Source organism: Thalassophryne amazonica, chromosome 12 (assembly GCF_902500255.1).
Source record: "Thalassophryne amazonica chromosome 12, fThaAma1.1, whole genome shotgun sequence".
NCBI classification, from domain to species: domain Eukaryota; kingdom Metazoa; phylum Chordata; class Actinopteri; order Batrachoidiformes; family Batrachoididae; genus Thalassophryne; species Thalassophryne amazonica.
In genome coordinates, this window is record NC_047114.1 from 73124923 (window position 1) to 73138460 (window position 13538).

Here is a 13538-nt window from a genome sequence, read left to right on the forward strand (position 1 = left end):
CACTACCAACCCAGTGACCAAAAGTGTGCTATAACATCTGATTAAATTTCAGCATAAATAAAGGTTGCATGCAGAATTAGTTACTGCAGTGTACACCTCAGCAGCCACTAAGTGAGACCATCCAGAGTAGAGGTGGGTGATTCCGGGAATTTTGGTCTTGATCCGATACCAAGTAAATTCAGGCCCAGTATCGCTGATATCTATACCGATACCGATACTTTTTCATATTTAAGCTTCATAGATCCAAAGGATCCAAAAGACCTAGGATAGATTTTCGCCAAATCACAACAAACAGTTGCTCCAAGGCGCTTTTTGTTTAAAAAAACATCACTCAACACAATTTAAAACAAAATCTCCCGAGGTAGAGGGCTGACAAACTACAATACAACAAAATTAACACACCACAACAAATACTGTAAACAGTTTCAAACTTATTGTTTTTCAAGTTGAACAATACAATAAAATAATACAAAAAATAAGGAATTCCTTCCCTTCATAGCACTTCTCTTGAGTATTGATCTTTTTACACGAGGATTGTTCAATATCAATACCAGCGTTGGTATCGATATTATCGATATTTAGGATTGATCCGCCCACCTCTAATCCAGAGCCTTCTACCATGCATCATGGCAATCCCTTGGTTGCAAGGAAGACCATCTCCTGATCAATTCCCAGATGGGATGGTTGATGCGGAGCTGACCGAACAGGCCCAGTCTTGTGCGCTGTTTTTGACAGATGCAGCACATGGTTGCTGCAGGAGGCCTCTGCCAGTCAGGTTGTTGTGAAAGTGTAGGTACACGGACCCACAACAGGGGGCGTAATGAACGGACAATGGAGAAAGGTGAATAACAAGTTTTACTGTTGTGAAACGAGCACAACCAATACAACAATCAATAATTTGGGGTTTAAGCCGAAATCTGCTGGTGTCGTGTGGGCAGGCTCGAAGGTAGGAGACGTCCGTCCCAGTCGAACCGGAACCACCCAGATCTCCTCTGCCACCGAACCCCAGAAGTACTGGAACCGCCAAGTCCCGAATTCCCAGGTGGCCACTGCCTCCGCTCGTCGGATCCGGTACTGCTGGCGGGAGAGAGCAACAAACACACAGGTGTGGATGCGACAGCACCCAGTAAACGGAGAGGGGAGAAGCCGCCTCCACCTCTTGTCACAATAAAGCAGGAAGGTGAGTACTTATCCAAGTAATTAGCTTTCAGTAGTCAGCTGTCCTGAAAAGGTTTAACAAGTTTTATCAGATTATACAGAATATGCTTGCAGAGAAGGTTACCTCAATCTTAAGGCGATATCTCGGCACCGAGGTGGAGACGCCGTCCTGCTGATATACCTCCGTGCTGAGTGGAACAGCTGTGTCCAGTGATGGGTGACAGCTGTCACCCTGGCTGCTCCCGTAAGGCGGCAGCGCCCTCTGGTGCCTGGAGCCCGCACTCCAGGCAGGGCGCCCTCTGGTGGTGGTGGGCCAGCAGTACCTCCTCTTCAGCGGCCCACACAACAGGACCCCCCCCTCAACGGGCGCCTCCTGGCGCACGACCGGGCTTGTCCGGATGGCGACGGTAGAAGTCGGCCAGGAGGGCCGGGTCCAGGATGAAGCCCTTCTTCACCCAGGAGCGTTCCTCGGGACCGTACCCCTCCCAGTCCACCAGGTACTGAAAACCCCGGCCCATTCGACGGACGTCGAGGAGCCGGCGCACAGTCCAAGCCGGTTCCCCGTCGATGATCCGGGCAGGAGGTGGTGCCGGACCCGGGGTGCAGAGGGGTGAGGTGTGATGGGGCTTGATCCTTGACACGTGAAATACTGGGTGGATCCACAGCGAGGCCGGGAGCTGGAGCCTCACTGCGGCGGGGTTGATGACTTTCAGGATTCTGAAGGGTCCGATGTATCGTTCCTGGAGTTTTGGGGAGTCCACTTGCAGAGGGATGTCTTTGGTGGACAACCATACCTCCTGCCCAGGACGATACTTCGGGGCCGGGGCCCGCCGCCGGTCTGCATGTTTCTTCGCCCTCGTCCGGGCCTTCAATAAAGCAGAGCGGGCGGCACGCCACACCCGACGGCACTTCCGTAGGTGGGCCTGGACCGAGGGCACACCGACCTCTCCCTCAACCACCGGAAACAAGGGGGGCTGATACCCCAAGCACACCTCAAAAGGGGAGAGGCCGGTGGCTGACGACACTTGACTGTTGTGGGCGTACTCGATCCAGGCCAGGTGGGTACTCCAGGCCGTCGGGTGCGCGGCTGTCACACAGCGTAGTGTCTGCTCCAGTTCCTGGTTGGCCCGCTCTGCTTGCCCGTTGGTCTGGGGGTGATACCCGGACGAGAGGCTGACCGTGGCCCCCAGTTCCCGGCAGAAGCTCCTCCAAACGTGCGAGGTAAACTGGGGACCGCGATCGGAGACGATGTCTGATGGTATCCCATGCAGACGGACGACGTGGTGGACCAAGAGGTCCGCGGTCTCCTGGGCCGTTGGTAGCTTCGGGAGGGCCACGAAGTGGGCCGCCTTGGAGAAACGGTCCACTATCGTGAAGACGACGGTGTTTCCCTGGGACGGCGGGAGACCCGTGACAAAGTCCAGGCCGATGTGGGACCAGGGGCGATGTGGAACGGGCAGCGGCTGTAGCAGCCCTGAGGTCTTTCGGTGGTCGGCCTTGCCCCTGGCGCAGGTGGTACAGGCCTGGACGTAGTCCCGGACGTCGGCCTCCAGGGACGCCCACCAGAAGCGCTGCCGGACGACTGCCACGGTCCTTTGCACCCCAGGGTGACAGGAGAGCTTAGAACCGTGACAGAAGTCCAGTACTGCAGCTCTGGCTTCCGGTGGGACGTAGAGTCTGTTCTTTGGTCCGGTTCCGGGGTCCGGGTCATGGGTCAGGGCCTCCCGGACGGTCTTCTCCACGTCCCAGGTGAGGGCGGCCACGATAGCGGACTCCGGGATGATGGGATCCGGGGGATCCGACGGTTCCGTTTTGACTTCGTCTTCGTGTACCTGGGACAATGCATCCGATCTTTGATTCTTGGTCCCGGGACGGTAGGTAATCCGGAAGTCAAAACGGCCAAAGAACAGTGACCAGCGGGCTTGCCTGGGGTTCAGCCGCTTGGCGGTCCTGATGTACTCCAGGTTCCGATGGTCAGTGAAAACCGTGAATGGCACGGCTGTTCCCTCCAACAGATGTCTCCACTCTTCGAGGGCCTCTTTCACCGCAAGGAGTTCTCGATTGCCGACGTCATAGTTCCGTTCGGCCGGGGTCAACCTGCGGGAAAAATAGGCACACGGGTGAAGGACCTTATCGGTCTTCCCGCTCTGGGAGAGCACCGCTCCTATCCCTGAGTCCGAGGCGTCCACTTCAACCACTAACTGGCGGCTAGGGTCGGGCTGCACCAGAACTGGTGCAGACGAGAAGCGCCGTTTCAACTCCTTGAACGCGGCTTCGCACCGATCCGACCAGGTGAAGGGGACTTTTGGTGAGGTCAGGGCTGTCAGGGGGCTAACTACCTGACTGTAGCCCTTAATGAACCTCCTGTAGAAATTAGCAAAGCCGAGGAACTGTTGCAGCTTCCTACGGCTTGTGGGTTGGGGCCAATCTCTCACCGCCGCAACCTTGGAGCGACGGAGTTAGAGGAGATGATGAACCCCAAGAAGGACAAAGAAGTGCGGTGGAACTCACACTTCTCGCCCTTCACAAACAGGCGGTTCTCCAACAACCGCTGTAGGACCTGACGGACATGCCGGACATGAGTCTCAGGATCCGGGGAAAAGATGAGTATATCATCTAGATACACGAAGACGAACCGGTGCAGGAAGTCCCGCAAGACATCGTTTACCAACGCTTGGAAAGTCGCGGGAGCATTAGTGAGACCGAACGGCATGACCAGGTACTCAAAATGACCTAATGGGGTGTTAAATGCCGTCTTCCATTCGTCTCCCTTCCGGATCCGAACCAAATGATACGCATTCCTAAGATCAAGCTTGGTGAAGATTCTGGCTCCATGCAAGGGGGTGAACACTGAATCCAACAAGGGCAACGGGTATCGGTTGCGAACCGTGATTTCGTTCAACCCCCTGTAATCAATGCATGGACGAAGCCCGCCATCTTTTTTACCCACAAAAAAGAAACCAGCACCCATCGGAGAGGTGGAATTCCGGATCAACCCGGCAGCTAATGAGTCCCGGATGTAGGTCTCCATTGATTCGCGTTCCGGCCGTGAGAGGTTGTACAGCCTACTGGACGGGAACTCACTGCCTGGAACCAAATCAATGGCACAATCATACGGGCGGTGGGGAGGAAGCGTGAGAGCCAGATCCTTGCTGAACACGTCCGCGAGGTCATGGTACTCCGCCGGCACCGCCTTCAGATTGGGCGGGACTCGGACCTCCTCCTTAGCATGGGAGCCGGGGGGAACCGAGGAACCTAGACACTCCCGATGGCAGGTCTCGCTCCACTGTACCACTACCCCGGACGGCCAATCGATCCGGGGATTGTGCTTTAGCATCCAGGGAAAACCCAGAACCACACGGGAGGTGGCCTGAGTCACAAAGAACTCGATCACCTCCCGGTGGTTACCTGACACCACCAGAGTTACTGGTGGTGTCTTATGCGTGATCGGTGGGAGTAGGGAGCCATCTAGTGCCCGAACCTGTACAGGCGAGGTAAGAGCCACCAGAGGGAGCCCTATCTCCCTGGCCCATCTACTGTCTAGCAGATTCCCCTCAGAGCCCGTGTCCACCAGTGCTGGGGCCTTCAGGGTTGAATCCTCATACAGGATCGTGACTGGGAGTCGTGTGGCAATGTGGGTGTGTCCCACGTGAATGTTTTGGCCCACCCCTGGCCCAGTCTCTAGGGGCGGGCGTTGGAGTTTAACCGCTCGGGGCAGTCGCTTGCAAGATGCTCACTCGAGCCACAAACAAAACAAGCTCCGTAGGCCCGCCTCCTTTGTGCTCCAGGTGCCCTAAATGTTGCCCTGCTCGTGTCCATAGCTTCGTCAGCAGGGGGAGCCGTAGGCGCACGGAGCGCAGGAACAGAGGAGCGTGGGGAGGGCGGAGCTCGGTCGGAACCGGAAGGGAGAGGGACGACGCGTGCCTGGCCACGCCCTTCGCCTTGTTCCCGACGGCGTTCTTCTAGCCGGTTGTCGAGTCGTATGACTAGATCGATGAGCCCATCTAAGTCCCGCGGTTCGTCCTTCGCCACCAGGTGCTCTTTTAGGACCAGTGACAGTCCGTTTACAAAGGCGGCGCGGAGGGCAGTGCTATTCCAGCCGGATCTCGCCGCCGCGATGCGGAAGGCGACTGCATAGGCAGCTGCGCTCCGACGCCCCTGTCTCATTGACAGTAGCACGGTTGAAGCGGTCTCTCCTCTATTGGGGTGATCGAACACCGTTCTGAGCTCCTGCACAAACCCATCGTATGTATGAAGGAGCCGTGAGTTCTGCTCCCAGAGCGCTGTAGCCCAAGCGCGTGCCTCCCCGCGAAGCAGGTTTATTACATAAGCTACTTTGCTAGCGTCAGTCGCGTACATCACGGGACGCTGTGCGAAGACGAGCGAACACTGCATCAAAAAATCCGCGCACGTCTCCACACAGCCTCCGTACGGTTCTGGAGGGCTTATGTAAGCTTCTGGGGACGGAGGAAGGGACCGTTGAACGACCAGTGGAACGACGGATAAGTAAGTACCAGTGACGGATCTAGAGGGAGGCTGATGGGGCTGCACCCCCCCCCCCACTACCAACCCAGTGACCAAAAGTGTGCTATAACATCTGATTAAATTTCAGCATAAATAAAGGTTGCATGCAGAATTAGTTACTGCAGTGTACACCTCAGCAGCCACTAAGTGAGACCATCCAGAGTAGAGGTGGGTGATTCCGGGAATTTTGGTCTTGATCCGATACCAAGTAAATTCAGGCCCAGTATCGCTGATATCTATACCGATACTTTTTCATATTTAAGCTTCATAGATCCAAAGGATCCAAAAGACCTAGGATAGATTTTCGCCAAATCACAACAAACAGTTGCTCCAAGGCGCTTTTTGTTTAAAAAAACATCACTCAACACAATTTAAAACAAAATCTCCCAAGGTAGAGGGCTGACAAACTACAATACAACAAAATTAACACACCACAACAAATACTGTAAACAGTTTCAAACTTATTGTTTTTCAAGTTGAACAATACAATAAAATAATACAAAAAATAAGGAATTCCTTCCCTTCATAGCACTTCTCTTGAGTATTGATCTTTTTACACGAGGATTGTTCAATATCAATACCAGCGTTGGTATTGATATTATCGATATTTAGGATTGATCCGCCCACCTCTAATCCAGAGCCTTCTACCATGCATCATGGCAATCCCTTGGTTGCAAGGAAGACCATCTCCTGATCAATTCCCAGATGGGATGGTTGATGCGGAGCTGACCGAACAGGCCCAGTCTTGTGCGCTGTTTTTGACAGATGCAGCACATGGTTGCTGCAGGAGGCCTCTGCCAGTCAGGTTGTTGTGAAAGTGTAGGTACACGGACCCACAACAGGGGGCGTAATGAACGGACAATGGAGAAAGGTGAATAACAAGTTTTACTGTTGTGAAACGAGCACAACCAATACAACAATCAATAATTTGGGGTTTAAGCCGAAATCTGCTGGTGTCGTGTGGGCAGGCTCGAAGGTAGGAGACGTCCGTCCCAGTCGAACCGGAACCACCCAGATCTCCTCTGCCACCGAACCCCAGAAGTACTGGAACCGCCAAGTCCCGAATTCCCAGGTGGCCACTGCCTCCGCTCGTCGGATCCGGTACTGCTGGCGGGAGAGAGCAACAAACACACAGGTGTGGATGCGACAGCACCCAGTAAACGGAGAGGGGAGAAGCCGCCTCCACCTCTTGTCACAATAAAGCAGGAAGGTGAGTACTTATCCAAGTAATTAGCTTTCAGTAGTCAGCTGTCCTGAAAAGGTTTAACAAGTTTTATCAGATTATACAGAATATGCTTGCAGAGAAGGTTACCTCAATCTTAAGGTGATATCTCGGCACCGAGGTGGAGACGCCGTCCTGCTGATATACCTCCGTGCTGAGTGGAACAGCTGTGTCCAGTGATGGGTGACAGCTGTCACCCTGGCTGCTCCCATAAGGCGGCAGCGCCCTCTGGTGCCTGGAGCCCGCACTCCAGGCAGGGCGCCCTCTGGTGGTGGTGGGCCAGCAGTACCTCCTCTTCAGCGGCCCACACAACACAGGTTCTTACTCTACCATACAGACAGCTGTGGTTTGGGTTTTTGGTTTGTCATAGCAATCCTGAGCGCTTTGTTCAGAGGCAGCCAAGGAGACTCTTTTGACAGTCCATCATATTTGAGTCACTGTTCTTTCTCAGAAGATTTCTAGTAGAGATGGACAGATAGATCCTATTATCGATAATATCGATACCAACGCTGGTATTGATACTGAACGATCCTCGTCATACAACACGGAGCAGCGCGCCCTTGTATTGTGGTTTGTCAGCCCTTTTTTTTAAACAAAAATGTTGATTGTGATAATAAAATATTTTGTTGTCACGTACAATGTTTAGCAAAATTCTATCCTAGGTCTTTTGGATCCTTTGGATCTATGAAGCTTAAATATGAAAAAGTATCGGATCGATATCGGCGATACTGGGCCTGTATTTACTTGGTATCGGATCAATATCAAAATTCCTGGTATCACCCAGCTCTAATTTCTAGTGCTGAAAATAAAAATGTCTTAAAAAGGATGACTAGAGAGTGAATATTTAGCTTCCCAAATTGACTTAGAATGAAGAAAAAAGTCTGTAGAGGGTGGGGTTAGAGCATGCCACTTTGGCATGGGTCACAAACCCCCACCACCACTACTGTAAAAATATTGTTTTGACAAATATATGGAATAATAATAACATCAATATGGATTCATGAAAAAAGAAGTTTTAATGAAACACTTTTTCCTAGGGTTTGAAAACCCCTGAATCATGAATTTCTCACGGTTACGTCAGTCCGAGTGGAACCACTTGATGTGGATGAAGGACACAAGAAACCACATCAAGGATTTGCAACTGTATCCAAGACATCAGGAAAGACTGAGGCTGTGAAAGGTGTTCATCAGCCTGGCAATAAATAAATAAATAAATAAAAAATCTGAGAGAAAGAAAACTTTATCCCAATCATCAACAACTGTGTTCAAAACATCAGTGAAAGGCGTTCATCAAAACAGCAAGAAACCAGCGGAGACACCAAAAACTTCACCACCAACATCCAAACATGCGTCCAAAGCATAGAAGGTGACATCAGAAAAGGGTGATGATGTAAAAGATGTTAATAAAACCAGCAGAAGACCTTGTCACATGCTTTGCATGTGCATCAAACACAGCAGAAAAGGTTGATGCTGAAGAACATATGGGGTGATTCTTTAATTACGGGCACTATTGGCCTTGTAAATGTAATTTCCACCACACCATTGCCTTACAATATAAAGCGCCTTGGGGCAACTGTTTGTTGTGATTTGGCGCTATATACATGTGCTCTGATGTCACTGTTTATCTCCATAGAAACTACCCAAACAATCTTTCATACAAACTGTTTAAAGGGACATTACAGTGTTGTGGTGGAAATTACGGCAATAGTGTGGGACAACTACATTTTGTTTAAAAAAATCACAACAGTTGTATGACATTGAATACCCCAATTATGTTTTGATTATTTTACTGATATTTTATTCAGAGATATTTTAAAACATTAGAAAAAACTTTTTTTTACCATTCATTTTTATCATTGAAGATCAAAAGTCTGGGTGTGGGACAAGCACAAAACGGCAATATTTGCATATAATGATGCTGAAAAAAGGTGAAAAAGTCATCACAGACTACTAGAACAAATTTCTTAAAACACTTTCATTGTAAAGATAACTATAAAAGTGTGAAATTTCCCCTTTTTTCTGTTTGTCATACAATATGATCAAAGGACATAATAAGTGCCCGTAGTCTAAGAATCACCCATTGATGAAAACACAGAAAGACCATCTGACTCACAGACTGCTCTGCCTGAAACGTCGACGTGTGTGTCCGTGACGTCAGAAAAGGTTGATGATGTAAAACATGTTAACAAAACCAGCAAAAGACTCGAGTCTCGAATGTCTTTGTGTCAAACATCTGCACAACAGCATCACGAAGCAACATGTGAACCATGAATTTCTCATAATTACCAGCCCGAGTGAAACCAGGAGAAAAAAAAAAAAAAAAAAAGTTGTTTCCGCCCGGTTTCGAACCGGGGACCTTTCGCGTGTGAGGCGAACGTGATAACCACTACACTACGGAAACCACATAATGTTGAAAGACTATTTTAAACTATAAAAGATTAATTTTGACACCAATTCTTTAACCCAGCTTCGAAATAGTGATAAAAGTGTTTTCACCCAGTTTAACTTGATTCATTTTCACAGTCGTTCTCGGTGGCATTTCTTCACGGTACAGCTGTAATATATTTGTGCCCACTGGTGGACGTATTGGCGCTGTTCCGCGTTGGTTGATCGTGACACTCCCCCGTGCACAGGAAACATATTTCCACACTTGTTATGCAAGCTGATATCACTTATATGTGTATGCTTAAAGTTTGTTGTTGGATTTTTTTTGTAAATCGTGTCAAGGAGATGTTTCAAATATATACACGTGCCACTGCAGTCTATCGGGTGTCAGCTGTAATATATTTGTGGCCACTGATGGACGTATTGGCGCTGTTCCGCGTTTGTCAGTTAAAAAAATAAGGAATTAAATAAATGGATGCTCGTTGATCGTGACACTCCCCCGTGCACAGGAGATATTTTCACACTTGTTATGCAAGTTGATATCACTTATATGTGTATGCTTAAAGTTTGTTGTTGTTTTTTTTCGTGTCAAGGTGATGTTTGAAATATATACGAGGGCTGTCAATAAAGTATAGGTCCTTTTTATTTTTTTCAAAAACTATATGGATTTCATTCATATGTTTTTACGTCAGACATGCTTGAACCCTCGTGCGCATGCGTGAGTTTTTCCACGCCTGTCGGTGACGTCATTCGCCTGTGAGCACTCCTTGTGGGAGGAGTCGTCCAGCCCCTCGTCAGAATTCCTTTGTCTGAGAAGTTGCTGAGAGACTGGCGCTTTGTTTGATCAAAACTTTTTCTAAACCTGTGAGACACATTGAAGTGGACACGGTTTGAAAAATTAAGCTGGTTTTCGGTGAAAATTTTAACGGCTGATGAGAGATTTTGAGGTGATAACGTCGCTTTAAGGACTTCCCACGGAGCGAGACGTCGTGCAGCGGTCCCAGGCGCCGTCATCAGCCTGTTTCAAGCTGAAAACCTCCACATTTCAGGCTCTATTGATCCAGGACGTCGTGAGAGAACAGAGAAGTTTCAGAAGAAGTCGGTTTCAGCATTTTATCCGGATATTCCACTGTTAAAGGAGATTTTTTTAATGAAAGACGTGCGGACGGGTCCGCGCATCGGGACGCAGCCGGCACGGTGCAGCGGCACAGGAAAAACACCTCTGTGTTGATAACCATTTGTAAAATCCAGGCGGCTTTTGATGGCTTTCAGTGGAGCGAGTATATGAGAAATTGTTTAACAGGTGGAGATGTTCCAACTTGTCCTTAAGGCTTCCAACAGAGGTGTTTTTCCAGTGGTGGAGCGTCGCAGCGGCTGCGAGCCGACGCTGCAATCCGCCCGCACGTCTTTCATTAAAAAAATCTCCTTTAACAGTGGAATATTCGGATAAAATGCTGAAACCGACTTCTTCTGAAACTTCTCTGTTCTCTCACGACGTCCTGGATCAATAGAGCCTGAAATGTGGAGGTTTTCAGCTTGAAACAGGCTGACGACGGCGCCTGAGAGCGCTGCGCGATGTCTCGCACCGTGGGAAGTCCTTAAAGCGACAGTATCACCTCAAAATCTCTCATCAGCCGTTAAAATTTTCACCGAAAACCAGCTTCATTTTTCGAACCGTGTCCACTTCGATGTGCCTCACAGGTTTAGAAAAAATTTTGATCAAACAAAGCGCCAGTCTCTCAGCAACTTCTCAGACAAAGGAATTCCGACGAGGGGCTGGACGACTCCTCCCACAAGGAGTGCTCACAGGCGAATGACGTCACCGACAGGCGTGGAAAAACTCACGCATGCGCACGAGGGTTCAAGCATGTCTGACGTAAAAACATATGAATGAAATCCATATAGTTTTTGAAAAAATTAAAAGGACCTATACTTTATTGATAGACCTCATACACGTGCCACTCCTTACCAAAAAGTAGTATATGCAAGTATGTTTCAAGTATACTTCGAGTTTACTTTTTATATACTTATCTGCAGTCTATCGGGTGTTCAAAAAGGGAAGAGTGGAGGGAGTTTAAAAAAAAGTCTGTTTCCGCCCGGTTTCGAACCGGGGACCTTTCGCGTGTTAGGCGAACGTGATAACCACTACACTACAGAAACCATGCGAACGTAGAACCTATTTTAAAGTATAAAAGATAAATTGTGACACGACCAATTCTTTAACTTCGTTTCGAAAAGAGTGATAAAGTGTTTTCACCCGGTTTAACTTTATATATTTATTTTCATATTCGGTCTCGGTGGTATTTCTTCACGGTACGGCTGTAATATATTTGTGGCCACTGGTGGAAGTATTGGCGCTGTTCCGCGTTTGTCAGTTAAAAAAATAAGCAATTAAATAAATGGATGCTCGTTGATCGTGACACTCCCCCTTGCACGGGAGAGATATTTCCACACTCAGCAATCACACACACAACAATACATCTGTTCTCCTACTTATAGTTACTCAGCTTTTGAGAACGCCTGCTCCAGACAGATTTACAGTAATGAAGTCCACAGCATGATGTATCCAACCTCTGACTTACCTTAAGAAATCTGGCTGCAAAATCAATTACTTTTCTGAACAATTTCTATTTAGTTTGTCCAGTTATTCATGAGCTCTGAAAATTCAGTGACATACAATTGGTTTTGTGAATGGTTAATGCAGTATTTTTGTTAAACCCCTTGAATTAAAGGCATACGCTAAAAGCACAGCTTGATTGTATCATTCATTCATCATGGTGATGGTGCACAAAAGCAACATTTTAAAAATAGTGTCACTGTCCAAATACTTATGGGCCTCGCTGTGTCTTAAATTTGAAAACCAAAACTCAACTCATGACGTTCCTCTGTAGAGAAACAGTACAATGTGTGTTCACTCTTCACACCATGCTGAGAATAATCCCCCTGCTGGATTACAGCTGCACATTCTTCAGTCCCAATTTGTGCACAATAGTCATTATACAACATAATCTATTTATAGAGTGGAAAGTTTGAGCTGAAGCTCTGACGAATGGTATTGAAAAGTGTTTTTTTTTTTTTTTTTTTTGCCTCCCTCAAAACACAAAGGCTGGGGTGGCAAAAGAGGCCACGTTTGATTTCTGACCCCATCGCAACCATAGACTGTAAGCCTACGTGATATCACCCGTAGGTTTTCTATAGAATCCCAGAGTTGCCGACCAAACAGTCCCCACTACAAATCAGTCCACCCTGCCTTCACTGCGCACGTGTCATTTCGGAGCGTCAGCAGCATCATTTCTGAGCGTCAGCAGCGATTCACCGATTATCGCCTCATTTTGCTTAAAACTGCACTCCAGTCATCATCTATCTCAGAGTCAACAACAGACAACAATCATTTCTACATAAATTCAGCATTATTTCATCATAAAAGACAAAGAAGCGATCATAGCGCCACAGCTGCTGCCGCGCCTACATCATATCAGCATGTCAGTAGCGATTCACCAATTACCGCCTTGGTTCTGCTTAAAATGGCCTTGTTTCTGCTTAAAACTGACTTTAGAATGATTTAAGAGGTTTTACTTTGTCATCTGGTGGCTAATAATCACATTATTCCCTTTAATCACTTTGGGTGTAAAGAGTCAGACTCAGAGTCAGTCACAGGTGCTGCGCAGTGAAGGCAGGGCGAAGGCAGGCTGGACTCATTTTTAGGGGGGACTGTTCGGTCTGTGACACCAGAACAGCCACTGATCTGTATATAACAGATCAGTGTTATATACAGATCAGTGGGAACAGCTGATATGACAGTCGGGCCTGGGCTATGTTTACGATGAACTCATTAATGCATAAGGGGATGGAGCGTGGGTGGCTCAGTGTGTGACGAAAGAAGCCTGGACACGCCCCTCTCTTCGAGTCTGAACATTTAGTCAGAACCACATAAGCTAACAGAGTTCAGATGTTTCTTAAATCATATTTTTGGGGACTGCGTGGTGGATCAGCCAGGTTACAATGACAGTATCGCCAACTGACACAGGACAGTGTTAGAGATTTTCTATGCTGCACACTGAAAAAAGAGAAAACCTAATTAAAATGCAACAATTGAATTAATCCATTTTCTATAGTCGCTTACCCCAATCAAGGGTTGGGGGGCCTGGAGCCTGAGCCTATGCCAGTAGTCATGGGGCAAGAAGCAGGGTAAACCCTGGACAGGACACCAGTCGGGCCACAAGTAAACTGACAAACACACTCACTTCAG

At 48.3% G+C, this 13538-nt stretch overlaps 2 non-coding genes across 2 annotated transcripts; both read right to left on the reverse strand.

Moving 5' to 3' along the window:
- Positions 1–9232: 9232 nt before the first annotated feature.
- trnav-cac lies at positions 9233–9305 on the reverse strand. Its single transcript has one exon. It is a non-coding gene; the product is annotated as a tRNA-Val (tRNA).
- Positions 9306–11376: 2071 nt separating this feature from the next.
- trnav-aac lies at positions 11377–11449 on the reverse strand. The gene has a single exon. It is a non-coding gene; the product is annotated as a tRNA-Val (tRNA).
- Positions 11450–13538: the final 2089 nt, after the last annotated feature.